A 14,321-nucleotide genomic window follows, 5' to 3' on the forward strand; every position below is an offset into this window, starting at 1 on the left:
ATCCTATGTGAGGAAGATACAACCTCATACAACAGATAACAAATTGTGGATTCACTTCTTCCAAGAAAGTCTGTCGGGTACACAACTCGAGTGGTACTACCAGCTGGAAAATACCAAGGTTCATACTTGGGAAGAATTAGCTGCTGCTTTTTACAAACAGTACCAATACAATGCTGATCTTGCGCCAACCCGTACTCAACTAAGGGGCATGTCTATGGGACCAAAAGAAAGTTTCAAAGGATATGCACAAAAGTGGAGAGATATGGCTGGAAGGGTTCAACCACCCTTATCTGATCGCGAACTAGTCGACATGTTCATGGGCACTTTAACTGGTCCTTTCTATAGCCATTTGCTGGGAAGCTCATCATCAGGTTTCACTGACCTGATACTGACCGGAGAACGTGTCGAAAGTGGCATTCAAAATGGAAAAATTCAAATAGGTTCCTCCTCTGGTACTACAAAAAGGCCCATCAGCGGGAGAAATGAGGTCAATGCAACACAAATTCAGAAAAGTCGCAAAAGTGAGCAGCATCAATCTGTAGGGGCAGTTCTGATCTCCGCATCTGCACCTCAAAAAGATCAACAGCCAAAATATACGCATCGACCAGATGCACCAAGAAGAAATTTCACCAGAATCAACATGCCAATCTCTCAGGCATTGCAGCACTTGCTAAAAGCAGATCTGGTCACATTAAAGGGTCCTCCAAAGAATGTCAACACTTCCTCTCCGAATTATCGCCCTGATGCAACATGTGCCTATCACTCAAACTTTCCAGGACATGACGCAGATCACTGCTGGGCCTTGAAAAATAAAATACAAGATATGATAGATGCTGGGGAAATTGAGTTCGATCCTCCAGAAACTCCAAATGTCATCACTGCACCTATGCCAAAGCATGACAAAACTGTTAACGCTATCCTGGACACTGTTTACATCTATGATGTGAACGAATTATCAACTCCACTCTGCGAAGTCAAAGGAAAGCTAATCCAAGCTGGTTACTTTCCAGGGTGTGACCCCGACTGCTCATACCTGCCCAATGGTTGTGAAAATCTGAGGATGGGAATTCAAAAGTGGATGGATCGCCGTATCATTATGTTTGAGAGGCTCCCTTCTATGGACGTGCTGTGTGAAGTCTTTGCAAACGGGATGAGAATAGAGGATGCCTCAGTGATCTCCAGCTTACCATTCAAAATCTCTGCCAAGGCTCCATTCAAAATTTCTGCTACACTCAAAGTGGCATCAGTAGTCATTGCTAGTCCAACTCCATTTCCATACTCCTCAGACAAAGCTGTCCCATTGGGATACGACACTAATGTTTATGTTCATGGAGTTAAGCAGGGTACCTCGACTGAAGAGGCCGCAAAGTTAACTACTCCAACTGTGGGTAATATTGTGGGTACCAGCAAGATCACGAGAAGCGGAAGAATCTTTTCACCAGAAATTTCTCCAAATGTTGCTGCTGGTCCAGTCCGAGTCCCAGTTCCTAATCAAGATGACAGCGCTCGAGGCAAAGAGCCACAAGTTGAACAAGTTCAAACCCCGGTGGAGATCACTGCTGAGGATCCGTCAAAGCAAGAAATGGAGGAAATATTGAAAATCATCTGCAAGAGTGATTACAATATTGTTGAGCAACTGGGGCACACCGCTTCAAAAATCTCAATGCTATCTCTGCTAAAATATTCAGAAGCTCATGCCAAAGCTCTGATGAAGTTCCTCAAAGCTGCGCATGTGCCTCAAGAGATCTCAGTCGACCAATTTGAGAATTGTGTTGCCAATCTAACCGTGAACAACGGTCTCAGTTTCTCTGATGTGGATCTAACCCCTGCTGGAAAAAATCACAACAAAGCCCTACATATCTCCATTGAATGTAATGGCACCACTCTATCTCATGTGCTAGTAGATAACGGTTCTTCTTTGAACGTGTTACCGAAAACAGTACTAGAAAAGCTTGACTTCGAAGGAATTGTGTTACAACCAAGTGATGTTGTGGTAAGAGCCTTTGACGGGTCAACAAGAACGGTATACGGAAAAGTGAATCTCCCAATCAGAGTGGGTTCTCAAATCTTCGATTCTATCTTTTACGTAATGGAAATTCACCCAGCCTACTCCTGTTTACTTGGACGCCCTTGGATACATGGGGCAAACGCTGTAACTTCTACCCTGCATCAGAAGTTAAAATATCCAGTAAAAGGAAAGATTGTCACAGTCTATGGCGAAGAGGAATATGTGGTTAGTCACCTAAGCAATTCCAAATATGTTGAGTTGGAAGACGAATTCATCGAAACTCCATGCCAATCATTTGAGGTGGTCTCCCCAGATGTCTCTACCACCAAGCATATTCCTGCTACTCCAACTACAACTATGGATTCTCTCAAAGATGCCAAAGCCATGATTGAACAGGGTGATTGCACAGTATGGGGACAGCTTCCCGATATACCCTACAAGTCTGACAAGCTAGGCCTGGGCTATGATAGTGAAGATCAAAAGAATGATCAAGGTCCTCGTTCTGGAGGATTAATGTCACACTTCGTCAGCCAAGAAGTAAACGCTATTGAAGATGAAGGAGTGTTCTTGAACCATATCATTCAGCCATATCCAGATGAGATTCCACCCATTTCCATGGGAATGTGGGATGCTGTGGGAGAACCAAGTGACGGGTATAATTATCAGTATACCGCACCTCAGAATTCTTATATTGCTATGGAAGACATTACCCCGACTGGATGGGGTGATCAAATTGAAAATGACAAAAGTTTCACAAGTCCCGTCACTGAGCAATATCAAAATCCACCCAAAGAAGTATGGGACACGCTAGGAGAACCCAGCGGCAAATATGACTATATGGTGAAATATTCCGCTCCTCCGAGCTCACAAATTGCTATGAAGGACATTGTCCCAACTGGATGGGATGAACATTACGATGACAATTTCGCTTTTGAAGAAGCCAGGGAAATACCAAATAACGAAGGTTGCTTTCTGTCAGAATACACTCCTCATCAGGATGCACAAGTCTCTATTCAAAACATCATCCCGACTGCATGGGACGGCCTTATCGAGCATCTCGCTCAGCCAACAGAGATATCTCAGCCTGGGCTCTCGTATCCAGCAGAGTATATCCCTTATCCCGAAGGATCACCGGCTCATTTTCCCACTAATGAAATCAATGTTGTGGAAGATGAAGAAGACAACTGCAACTGGAACAGTTGGATACTCCCTGCTCGCAACAGTGGATTGAACAACTGGAAAGCTGAGGATGTGATCTCCTTTGACCAGGAGTAAATGCCATTTCCTGTTTTCTTTGTGTATATTGTGCAAAGATAAAAATGGTTCCTGAACAATCGAACCATGAGCCTGAAAGTCATGTGCCTTGCCCAAAGCACACTGGCCCTTCTATAAGGGCTTATCATATCATGATCATGTGCATTCAATAAAATCATGGGACGCTTGCATATTTAAATTTTGTGATCCTTTTTCTTTCTTTCTTCGTTTTCAAATAGCTATGTTTTTTCTTCACACACACTCACATAACTAACATCCAGATTCACATACACTCTGGATCCAGTCAACAACGATTCTGCTATTGCCCGTCATGACTTTGAAAGTCCGATCTACCAAACTGAGGACGAAAGTGAGGAAGATTGTGAAGTGCCAAGAGAAATTGCAAGGCTGCTAGAACAAGAAGACAAGGCCATACAGCCTCACGAGGAGCCAATTGAGGTCATCAACTTGGGCAGCAACGAAGAAAAGAAAGAAGTTAAAATAGGGGCTGATTTAGAACACAGCATCAAGCAAAGACTGATTCAAATGCTGCGAGACTACGTCGAGATATTCGCCTGGTCCTATGAAGATATGCCAGGCCTTGACACGGACATTGTAGTTCATCGCCTGCCAATCAAAGAAGGTAGCATTCCAGTCAAATAGAAACTACGAAGGAGTAGGCCTGAGATGTCAAAAAAGATCAAAGACGAGGTTGAAAAACAGTTCAATGCCGGATTCCTAAAAGTTGTAAGTTATCCTCCTTGGATAGCTAACATCGTGCCTGTACCTAAAAAAGACGGGAAAGTCAGAATGTGCGTGGACTACAGAGATCTGAACCGGGCAAGCCCCAAAGATGATTTCCCTTTACCACACATCGATATACTGGTTGACAATACCGCACAAAGCCAGGTATTCTCCTTTATAGACGGATTCTCAGGGTACAATCAAGTCAAGATGGCACCCGAAGACATGGAAAAAACAACCTTCACAACACCCTGGGGAACCTTTTGTTACAAAGTAATGCCCTTTGGTCTGAAAAACGCAGGAGCAACCTATCAACGTGCAATGGTAGCGCTATTTCATGATATGATTCATCAAGAAATAGAGGTGTATGTCGATGACATGATTGCAAAATCCAACACCGAGGAAGAACATCTGGGTCATTTACACAAGTTGTTTGACAGACTCAAGAAATACAAGTTGCGACTGAACCCAAATAAGTGTACCTTTGGAGTAAGATCCGGCAAACTCTTAGGTTTCATCGTCAGCAGCAAAGGTATTGAGGTTGATCCCTCCAAGGTTAAAGCCATTCAAGAAATGCCTATACCTCGTACCGAGAAACAAGTCAGAGGATTCTTGGGACGTCTAAATTACATCGCCCGATTTATTGCCCACATGACTACTACTTGTGTGCCGATCTTCAAACTGTTGAAGAAAGATCAAGTGGAAAGGTGGAATGACAAATGCCAGTTAGCCTTTGACAAAATCAAAGAATATCTCCAAAAAACTCCAATATTGTGGCCACCTGTGGAAGGCAGACCTCTGATAATGTACCTAACTGTGTTAGAAGACTCAATGGGGTGTGTACTAGGACAACATGACGAATCCGGCCGAAAGGAGCACGCAATCTACTATCTTAGCAAAAAGTTTACCGATTGTGAAACAAGATACTCACTACTCGAAAAAACTTGTTGTGCCTTAGCTTGGGCGGCTCGCCGACTAAGACAGTACATGCTAAATCACACCACTTTCCTAATCTCCAAGATGGATCCCATCAAATACGTGTTCGAAAAACCTGCTCTCTCTGAAAGAATAGCGAGATGGCAAATGATCTTAACAGAATATGACATTCAATACACTTCACAAAAAGCAATCAAAGGAAGTGTGGTAGCTGATCATCTGGCTCATCAAGCAGTGGATGATTATCAAGCATTGAACTTTGACTTCCCAGACGAAGACATTATGCTAGTCAATGACTACAAACAACCAGGACCAGAAGAAGGACCCGAGCCAGGATCCCGGTGGACTATGGTTTTTGACGGAGCTTCTAATGCACTTGGCAATGGCATCGGAGCTGTGATCATTTCCCCCGCAGGAGGTTATACACCATTCACTGCCAGATTATGCTTCAATTGCACTAACAATATAGCCGAATACGAAGCATGTATTCTGGGTCTTAAAGCTGCAATCGATCTAAGAATCAAATTCCTGGAAGTCTACGGAGACTCGGCCTTGGTAATCTACCAAGTCAAAGGGGAATGGGACACAAAGCACCCGAATCTAATTCCTTACAAAGAATATGTGCTGAGTTTGATTCCTTACTTCGAAGAAATCACTTTCGAACACATCCCACGCGAGGAAAATCAACTAGCTGATGCTTTAGCTACCATGTCATCCATGTTCAAAGTCAGATGGGACAACGAGGCGCCTATGATCACCATTTACAGGCAAGATGAACCATCCTATTGCAATGAGATCAATACCGAAGGAACCGAAAAAAAACCATGGTTCCATGAAGTAAAAAGATATCTCGAAGCTCAGGAGTACCCTGAAGGGGCATCCGTTAACGACAGAAAGTTTCTAAGGAGATTTGCTGCCAAATTCTTTCTAAGCAATGGAACCTTATACAAACCCAACCATGACTCGACTTTACTTCGCTGTGTAAACAAGAAGGAAGCAAAACAGATCATGGAAGAAATACACAATGGTACCTTCGGTACTCATTCCAGTGGACATACAATGGCTAAAAAGATCCTGAGAGCAGGTTATTACTGGTCTACCATGGAAACAGACTGCCATCATCACTCACGAACATGTCACAAATGCCAGATATACGCTGACAAAGTACATGTACCTCCAGTTCCATTAAACGTCCTGACGGCTCCTTGGCCTTTTGCAATGTGGGGTATTGATATGATTGGAGAAATCAAACCTACTGCCTCCAACGGACATCGCTTTATCCTGGTCGCTATTGACTACTTCACAAAGTGGGTAGAAGCAGCTTCATTTGCTTCTGTTACCAAGAATGTGGTGGCCCGGTTCATCAAATACAATCTCATTTGTGGGTACGGCATCCCTGAACGGATTATCACGGACAATGGCACAAATCTAAACAACAGAATGATTACTGAACTTTGCACACAGTTCAAGATCAAACATCATAATTCTTCTCCATATCGACCAAAGATGAACGGCGCGGTGGAAGCTGCCAACAAGAACATCAAGAAAATCATACAAAAAATGACAGTAACCTACAAAGACTGGCATGAGATGTTGCCTTTTGCTCTTCATGGTTATCGCACATCTGCGCGTACTTCAACAGGGGCAACTCCATTCTCCTTAGTCTATGGTATGGAGGCAGTTCTTCCAATTGAAATTCAGATTCCTTCCCTAAGGATTATGAAAGAAGCCAATCTAGACGAAGACGATTGGATTTGAACACGGTTGGACCAGATAAACTTGATTGATGAGAAAAGGCTCGCAGCTATTTGTCATGGTCAGCTATACCAAAAGCGTATGATCAAAGCCTTCAACAAAAAAGTCAAAAGTCAAGCATACCAAACTGGTGGCTTGGTTGTCAAACGCATCATCTTACCACAAGGTGATCCCAGAGGCAAATGGACTCCCACCTACGAGGGACCATTCATAATCAAGAAAATATTCTCCGGCGGCGCCATGTTGCTGATAACACGATTTTATATCGTATATTTAGCTTACAATCCATAGATATTTATAGCATTTTCCGGTTATTATTTTAATTTATTACGATATTACGCGTGTTTTTGCTTTGTTTCAGGTTTTACACTCTTACTATGCCGAATTGTGAAAAAGAGAAGAAATGGAGCCAAAACGACCCTTTTCTATGCCTAAAAGACGTAAATTGGGTGCTGAAGTAAAAAGGGAGTGCAATTAAAGGCCAAGTGTGCTGAAAGAGGCCCAAAGACTCAATGAAGCAATCCAGCCCACGAAGGAGAGCAGCCCAAGCCACACAAGTAAGCAGAGACGCACGTCTCTGCCACCTCAGCAAAAGGGAGACGCACGTCTCCACCTCCCTAAATTCTCTCCACTTGAGACGCACGTCTCAAGTCTCCCTGAAGAATAGGAGACGCACGTCTCCACGTCCCGGTCTGCAGAAGTTCCTCTTTCCACGCAAAGCAACTGCAAGCCCCTCCTATAAATAGGACCAGTCTCTTCACTTCAATCAGTCCGATTTCCTGCCAACGAAGTGCTGCCGAAAGTGTACCGCGAACTGCTTTTCCTTATTCTGCTTTCATTTAACCGTTTATTTTCTCACAACGATTTCTACACTGGAAATTGTTGTGAACTTTTCGTAGATCTAGCCTTACGTTAGATTTATCGTTTTATTTCCTTGTTTTTATTTTCTGCCATTTAAATTCCGAAGAACGATCCAGCCAACCTGTGGTGGAAGTTCGAGTACTTCAAGATTCAATTCAATTCAGATTTATTTTAATTCAGGTTTTTATTTACCGCCTTTATTTATATTATTATTGCATGATATATTATATGCCATTTAATATGTCTAATATTATGAACCGAACCGATTTATGCATGTTTAATCATATTAATATGTCTGGCTAAATTTCTAAAGGTGTCGGTATGTAAAGTAAGTTAACCGTAGGGATCCGAAATAAATTGGCTTAAATTATGTTTTATTAATTATCACTTATTTTTGGTTTATATGTCTAGTTTAATTAGTAAGTCTTAAAACCAATAGAGCGAAAGTTTGAGGGCTTAGGACGGTCAAAGGTTAAAACCAATAGAGCGAAAGTTTGAGGACTTTAACTGGATAGTAGACATAGGACATTAGTTTTAAGGATGGCGAAAGCGTATTAAAACTAATTGGAACTTATTTATTTTCAAAAATTGTTTTTACACTCGAGCGGGATGGCGAAAGCGTACGTTAGGGTTATTAGCTTGCTCCGAGTCAACAGAGCGAAAGTTTGAGATTAGGAGATTTAAATAGATAACAACCTCGTAAAATAGGCATTTTATTAATTACATTGTTTCCAAAAAGCTCTTCTAAAATCTAATGGGATGGCGAAAGCGTACATTAGGATTAGGATAGTAGTCTGAATCAACAGAGCGAAAGTTTGAGACAGGATTTTTAATCAATTGGAATTAGTAAAGATTTTTAATTTAATTATGCAAAAGCCAATGGACCTTCGGATTACCTTTAGTTAAACGAAATACATACTGATACCTGTCTTTTATTATTATTCTTTATTTTCTCACAATCACTTTCCCTTAGGAACAATCGAAATTTTAGTACTCCTAGCTTTACATAGTAACCTTAGATAACGGTAGATCGATTCATAGTCCCTGTGGATTCGATATCTTTTAAAACTACACGACACGACTGTGCACTTGCAGTTACCAGATTTATAGACACGTAAAGTCGCGATCAAGTTTTTGGCGCCTTTGCCGGGGACTATTTAAGTCGATATCGTAACTCACTGTTACACCGTAGAGACTAGGACAATTCTTCCCTTTCTTTTTGAACGATTGTATGCCAAATACTCGTTCAGAAGGAGGAGACTTAATACAACGAATTAACGAGATCGAACGTTTCATTAACGTAAAACGTCGAGCTCGCAATCTTCCCGAAGTAGCAGAAATTCCGATTAATCAGGAATTGATTTTTACTGATCAAATCAATCAAATCACCCCGAAATTAGAGATGGCTGTTATTCGTCCTCTTAGAGACTATGCCGCTCCTTCGCGCGCTGAACCGCATTCAAGTATCGCACCACCTGCGATTGAGGCGAACAATTTCGAACTGAAACCTTCACTGGTCCAAGCTGTTCAACAGAATCAATTCTCTGGAAGCCCTGTAGACGACCCCAATCTCCATTTATCCGTGTTCGTGCAATACGCCGACACTATCAAAGCCAACAACGTTAGTTCCGAAGCTATTCGATTACGCCTTTTCCCTTTCTCCTTGAGAGATAGAGCGAGAGCGTGGCTTCAATCCCTGCCTTCCAATTCCATAACTACGTGGGACGAATTGAAGAGAGTATTCTTAGCGAGATACTTTCCGCCTAGCAAAACTGCTATGCTTAGAGGTCAAATCAACGGATTTACCCAGAAAGATAACGAATCGCTCTTCGAAGCTTGGGAACGTTACAAGGACATGCTTAGAATATGCCCTCATCATGGACTCGAACCATGGCTGATCATCCATACTTTCTATGGTGGTCTCTTATATAACACTAAAATGACTATAGATGCCGCTGCTGGCGGAGCATTAATGGACAAACCCCATGATGAAGCATACAAACTCATAGAGAACATGGCACAAAACCATTACCAATGGGGAGGAGAACGAGCCGCTCTAGAGAAAGCCCAAACCAAAGGAGGAATGTACGGAATAAGTGGTATAGACCGCGTTAACGCTAAAGTAGACGCTTTAACTCAAAAGATCGAGAATTTAACCATCACTCCTTCAGCCACCGCTGCCGCTGTAGCACCTAACTGCGAGATTTGTGGATTGACTGGGCATGTAGTTGCTGAATGCCAACTCTTGACTGGAGTCCCATCTGATCAAGTAAACTACGCTCAAGGAAACCCTTATTCTAACACGTACAACCCTGGATGGAAAAACCACCGAACTTTTCTTATAAGAACAACAATGCGTTGTACGCGCCTGGACAAGCACCTGCTGTACCACCTGGCTACCAAAAAGCGCCTGTAGCTGCTCAAAACACCCCTAGGAAGTCAAATCTAGAAATCATGATGTGGAACTTCATAGCTTCCCAACAACAAACCAATAAAGACTTCCTGAATCAAAACATCCACAATAGCGAGCAACTAAAACAACTATCGAACAAAGTAGATGCTTTAGCTACGCATAACAAAATGTTAGAAACTCAAATCTCACAAGTAGCTCAACAACAAGCACCTACTGCTGCCCCCGCTGGCACGTTTCCTGCTCAACCTCAACCCAATCCTAAAGGACATGCGAACGCGATAACACTACGAAGTGGAACTAATTACGATGGACCCATAGATCCTAGAACCCAAAACGTACCCATGTCACAACAAGAGCCAAAGGAAACCCAAAAGAAAACAACTGACGAACAAACTGCTAAGACTGATGAGAACAATAACGAAGTGGAACCCGAAAAAGAGAAACCTTATGTTCCACCACCACCTTATAAGCCACCAATTCCTTACCCTCAGAGATTAGCTAAATCAAAAACCGAAGCGCAATTTAAAAGATTTGTAGAACTTCTGAAGCAATTAAACATAACCATACCATTCACAGAAGCCATAACTGAGATGCCTTCGTACGCTAAGTTCTTAAAAGAAATCTTATCAAACAAAAAGAAACTTGAGGATAACGAAACTATAACGCTTACCGCTGAATGTAGCGCTATCATCCAAAATAACATGCCTCAAAAACTGAAAGACCCTGGTAGTTTCTCTATACCCTGCGTAATTGGAAAAACCATCATAGAGAAAGCCCTGTGCGATCTAGGAGCTAGTGTTAGTTTGATGCCTCTTTCAACCTGTAAGAAACTCAATCTAGGTGAGCTTAAAGCAACAAGAATGTCTCTTCAACTAGCGGACCGTTCAGTTAAATACCTTGTAGGAATGTTAGAGAATATCCCTGTTCGTGTAGGTCAATTCTACATCCCAACTGACTTCATCATTATGGATATCCAAGAAGATTCTAACATCCCGATCATATTAGGAAGACCATTTTTAGCAACCGCTGGTGCAATTATAGATGTAAAGCGAGGAAAGCTTACTTTCGAAGTAGGAGAAGAGAAAATAGAATTTATCCTTTCCCAATTCCTAAAAGCACCTTCTATAATTGACACATGCTGTTCTGCTGACATAATCGACGAGTGTGTCAAGGAAATAGAATCCGAACCAAATAAGGAAACCGAAACCCTAAGAATTCCTATGCCGCCAATTTTTGAAGATGACAACTGGCGTGAGGAATGTCAAGATAACCACCTGAGTGAATGCTTAGCTTTAACTCCCGATCCTATACCTGGACCTAAGAAACCTGGTATAGAGCTGAAAACACTTCCTACCGATCTTAGATACGAATTCCTAGACGAAGAACTAAACCGACCAGTTATAGTCAATGCCAACTTAGGACGAACCGAGACTGAAAAATTACTTAATGTCCTAAGAAAATACCCTACCGCTTTAGGATACAACATATCAGATCTGAAAGGTATAAGTCCTTCTCTGTGTATGCACCGCATTATGCTCGAAGACGATAGTAAAACCTCTAGGGAACATCAAAGGCGAATAAACCCTACTATGAGCGATGTGGTTAAAAAGGAAATCCAAAAACTGCTAGAAGCTGGAATAATATATCCTATATCCGATAGTAAATGGGTTAGCCCTGTTCACGTCGTACCAAAGAAAGGAGGAGTCACTGTAATCACTAATGCAAAAGGAGAATCTGTAGCACAACGTACCCAAACTGGATGGAGAATGTGCACTGACTATAGGAAGCTAAATAAAGCTACCCGAAAAGACCATTTCCCTTTACCTTTCATAGATCAAATGCTCGAACGCCTAGCTAAACACTCACATTTTTGTTATCTGGATGGATACTCCGGATTTTTCCAAATTCCTATCCACCCTGACGACCAAGAGAAGACAACATTCACATGTCCTTATGGTACATTCGCTTATAGACGAATGCCTTTTGGGCTCTGCAATGCACCCGCGACCTTCCAAAGATGCATGATGGCAATATTTGCCGACTTCCTAGATGGAATAATGGAGGTCTTTATGGACGACCTCTCTGTCTGTGGAGGAAGTTTTGAAACATGTTTAGAAAATCTTGAAATGGTGCTAAAACGATGCGTAAGCGTAAACCTAGTCCTTAATTGGGAAAAATGCCATTTCATGGTTCGACAAGGAATTGTACTTGGACACATCGTATCCGATAGAGGAATCGAAGTTGATAAAGAAAAAATCGAAATTATCGAAAACCTTCAACCTCCCAAAACCGTTAGAGAAATAAGAAGTTTTCTGGGACATGCTGGTTTTTACCGACGCTTCATTAAGGATTTCTCTAAAATAACCAAACCCTTAACTGAACTACTCATGAAAGACGCCGAATTTATTTTCACCGATAAATGCACTGAAGCATTTCAAACGCTTAAACAAGCATTGATCTCTGCGCCAATTATGCAACCTCCCGACTGGAGTGAACCTTTCGAAATAATGTGTGACGCAAGTGATTATGCTGTAGGAGCCGTTCTAGGACAAAGAAAGGATAAGAAACTACATGTCATATATTATGCGAGTAGAACCCTAGACGAAGCTCAGATGAATTATGCCACGACAGAAAAAGAATTATTAGCTGTCGTATTCGCATTAGAAAAATTCCGTTCTTACCTGGTAGGAGCCAAAATAATCATATACACTGACCACGCTGCCATTAGGTACCTCCTAACCAAAAAGGACGCCAAACCAATACTTTTGAGATGGATCTTATTACTGCAAGAGTTCGACCTGGAAATTAAAGATAAGAAAGGCACTGAAAATGTCGTAGCAGATCACCTCTCTCGATTAGAAAATCTGAAACCCGAACAAGTACCAATTGACGATGATTTCCCTTATGAAAGACTCATCGCCCAATTAGAAGCAAATGAATTCGAACCATACCATCCAAACTCTGAAACCAACAAATTAGAAGACATAGCTTTAGCCCGATCTAACGCACCTTGGTATGCAGATTTCGTAAATTACCTAGCTGCTGGTGTGCTTCCCCCTGATCTAAGTTACCAACAGAAGAAGAAATTCTTCCACGACCTAAAACATTACTATTGGGAAGACCCACTCCTGTTCAAAAGAGGCCCCGATGGAATCTTTAGACGTTGTGTACCCAAGGAGGAAATAAGAAGCATAATAACACATTGCCATTCTGCACCGTGTGGAGGACACCATAACACATCTAGAACCTGCGCCAAAATCCTTCAATCTGGACTTTTCTGGCCCAACTTGTGGAAAGACGTCTATTTTGCTGTACTAAGCTGTGATAGATTGATCGGTCACCATTTCTACTTAATTTCGTCATACATTCGGCATAAGATCGCCATACTTGGTAACACTTTGTGGTTGTTTTTAAGTGTTTTTCTTTAATTCATCTAATTCTAGTTATTTTATGAGCAATGTATTTTTATATCGTTTTCATTGTCAATTAGGTGCTTTTGATCTCGTTTGGTAATGGTTTCAGGTTAGCTTCAGAGTGATGGAAGATCGCGTGGCCAAAAGATGTGAAGAAAGAAGCAAAAAGCAAGGAAAAAGCATATGGGCAGAGGCGGACACGGTCTGACCGTGCCACCTGACACGGCCGTGTCAGGCCTCAAGAAGAATTTATCTCCCAGACCAGAAGCTGACACGGTCTGCCCGTGTCAAGGGACACGGCCGTGTCAGCGGTGCGGGCAGGATTTCTAAATTTGTGGTTTTTCCAATTTTTAAAGTCCGGGGGCAGTTTGGGCATTGTGGCTGAAATCTGAAAACCTAGAGGGATTAAAAGAAGCTTGAGAGACAAGGGGAAAGGCACTTTTTGGATCGTACGAAAGAATTCCAGAAGAGAGCAAGATAGCGTTATCAAGGTTGTGGAAGACGAAGAGATTCAACGGTGGAAACCATTGAAGATCAGAGTTCTCCTAATCTTTTGTAAATGTCTAAACTTTCTGATTTTGGTTTCTTGAATATTATGAGAGGCTAAACCCCCCAATGCCAGGGGGGTGTCCATGATTTGAATTGTAATGACTTTTGAATTCCGTATTTCTTCAATCAAGTATTAGTTTTATGCAATTTGATTGTTTAATGTTTTTATGCCTTCTTTGTCGGAAAAACAAAGATTGATCTACGGTTAACAATTTGTAGGACTACGGTTGTTAAGGTTTTTAAACAATTTGATCTAGTAGTTATCACCTAGGACTAGGGATATCGAAAGGTTATTTGAACATTCTTGATTATTTACATCTTTGGTTTGCAAACCTTTGTTTCTAAGGACTTAGGCAATAGGATTGCAAACCAAAAGGCTTTCCACTAA

General features: G+C 41.8%; 1 non-coding gene across 1 annotated transcript; it reads right to left on the reverse strand.

The window, feature by feature from the left end:
- Positions 1 to 9,335: 9,335 nt before the first annotated feature.
- LOC131615317 (small nucleolar RNA R71) lies at positions 9,336 to 9,442 on the reverse strand. Its single transcript, XR_009287738.1, has one exon. It is a non-coding gene; the product is annotated as a small nucleolar RNA R71 (small nucleolar RNA).
- Between the last annotated feature and the right edge of the window lie 4,879 nt (positions 9,443 to 14,321).

This window comes from Vicia villosa, linkage group LG6, assembly GCF_029867415.1.
Source record: "Vicia villosa cultivar HV-30 ecotype Madison, WI linkage group LG6, Vvil1.0, whole genome shotgun sequence".
Lineage (NCBI taxonomy): Eukaryota > Viridiplantae > Streptophyta > Magnoliopsida > Fabales > Fabaceae > Vicia > Vicia villosa.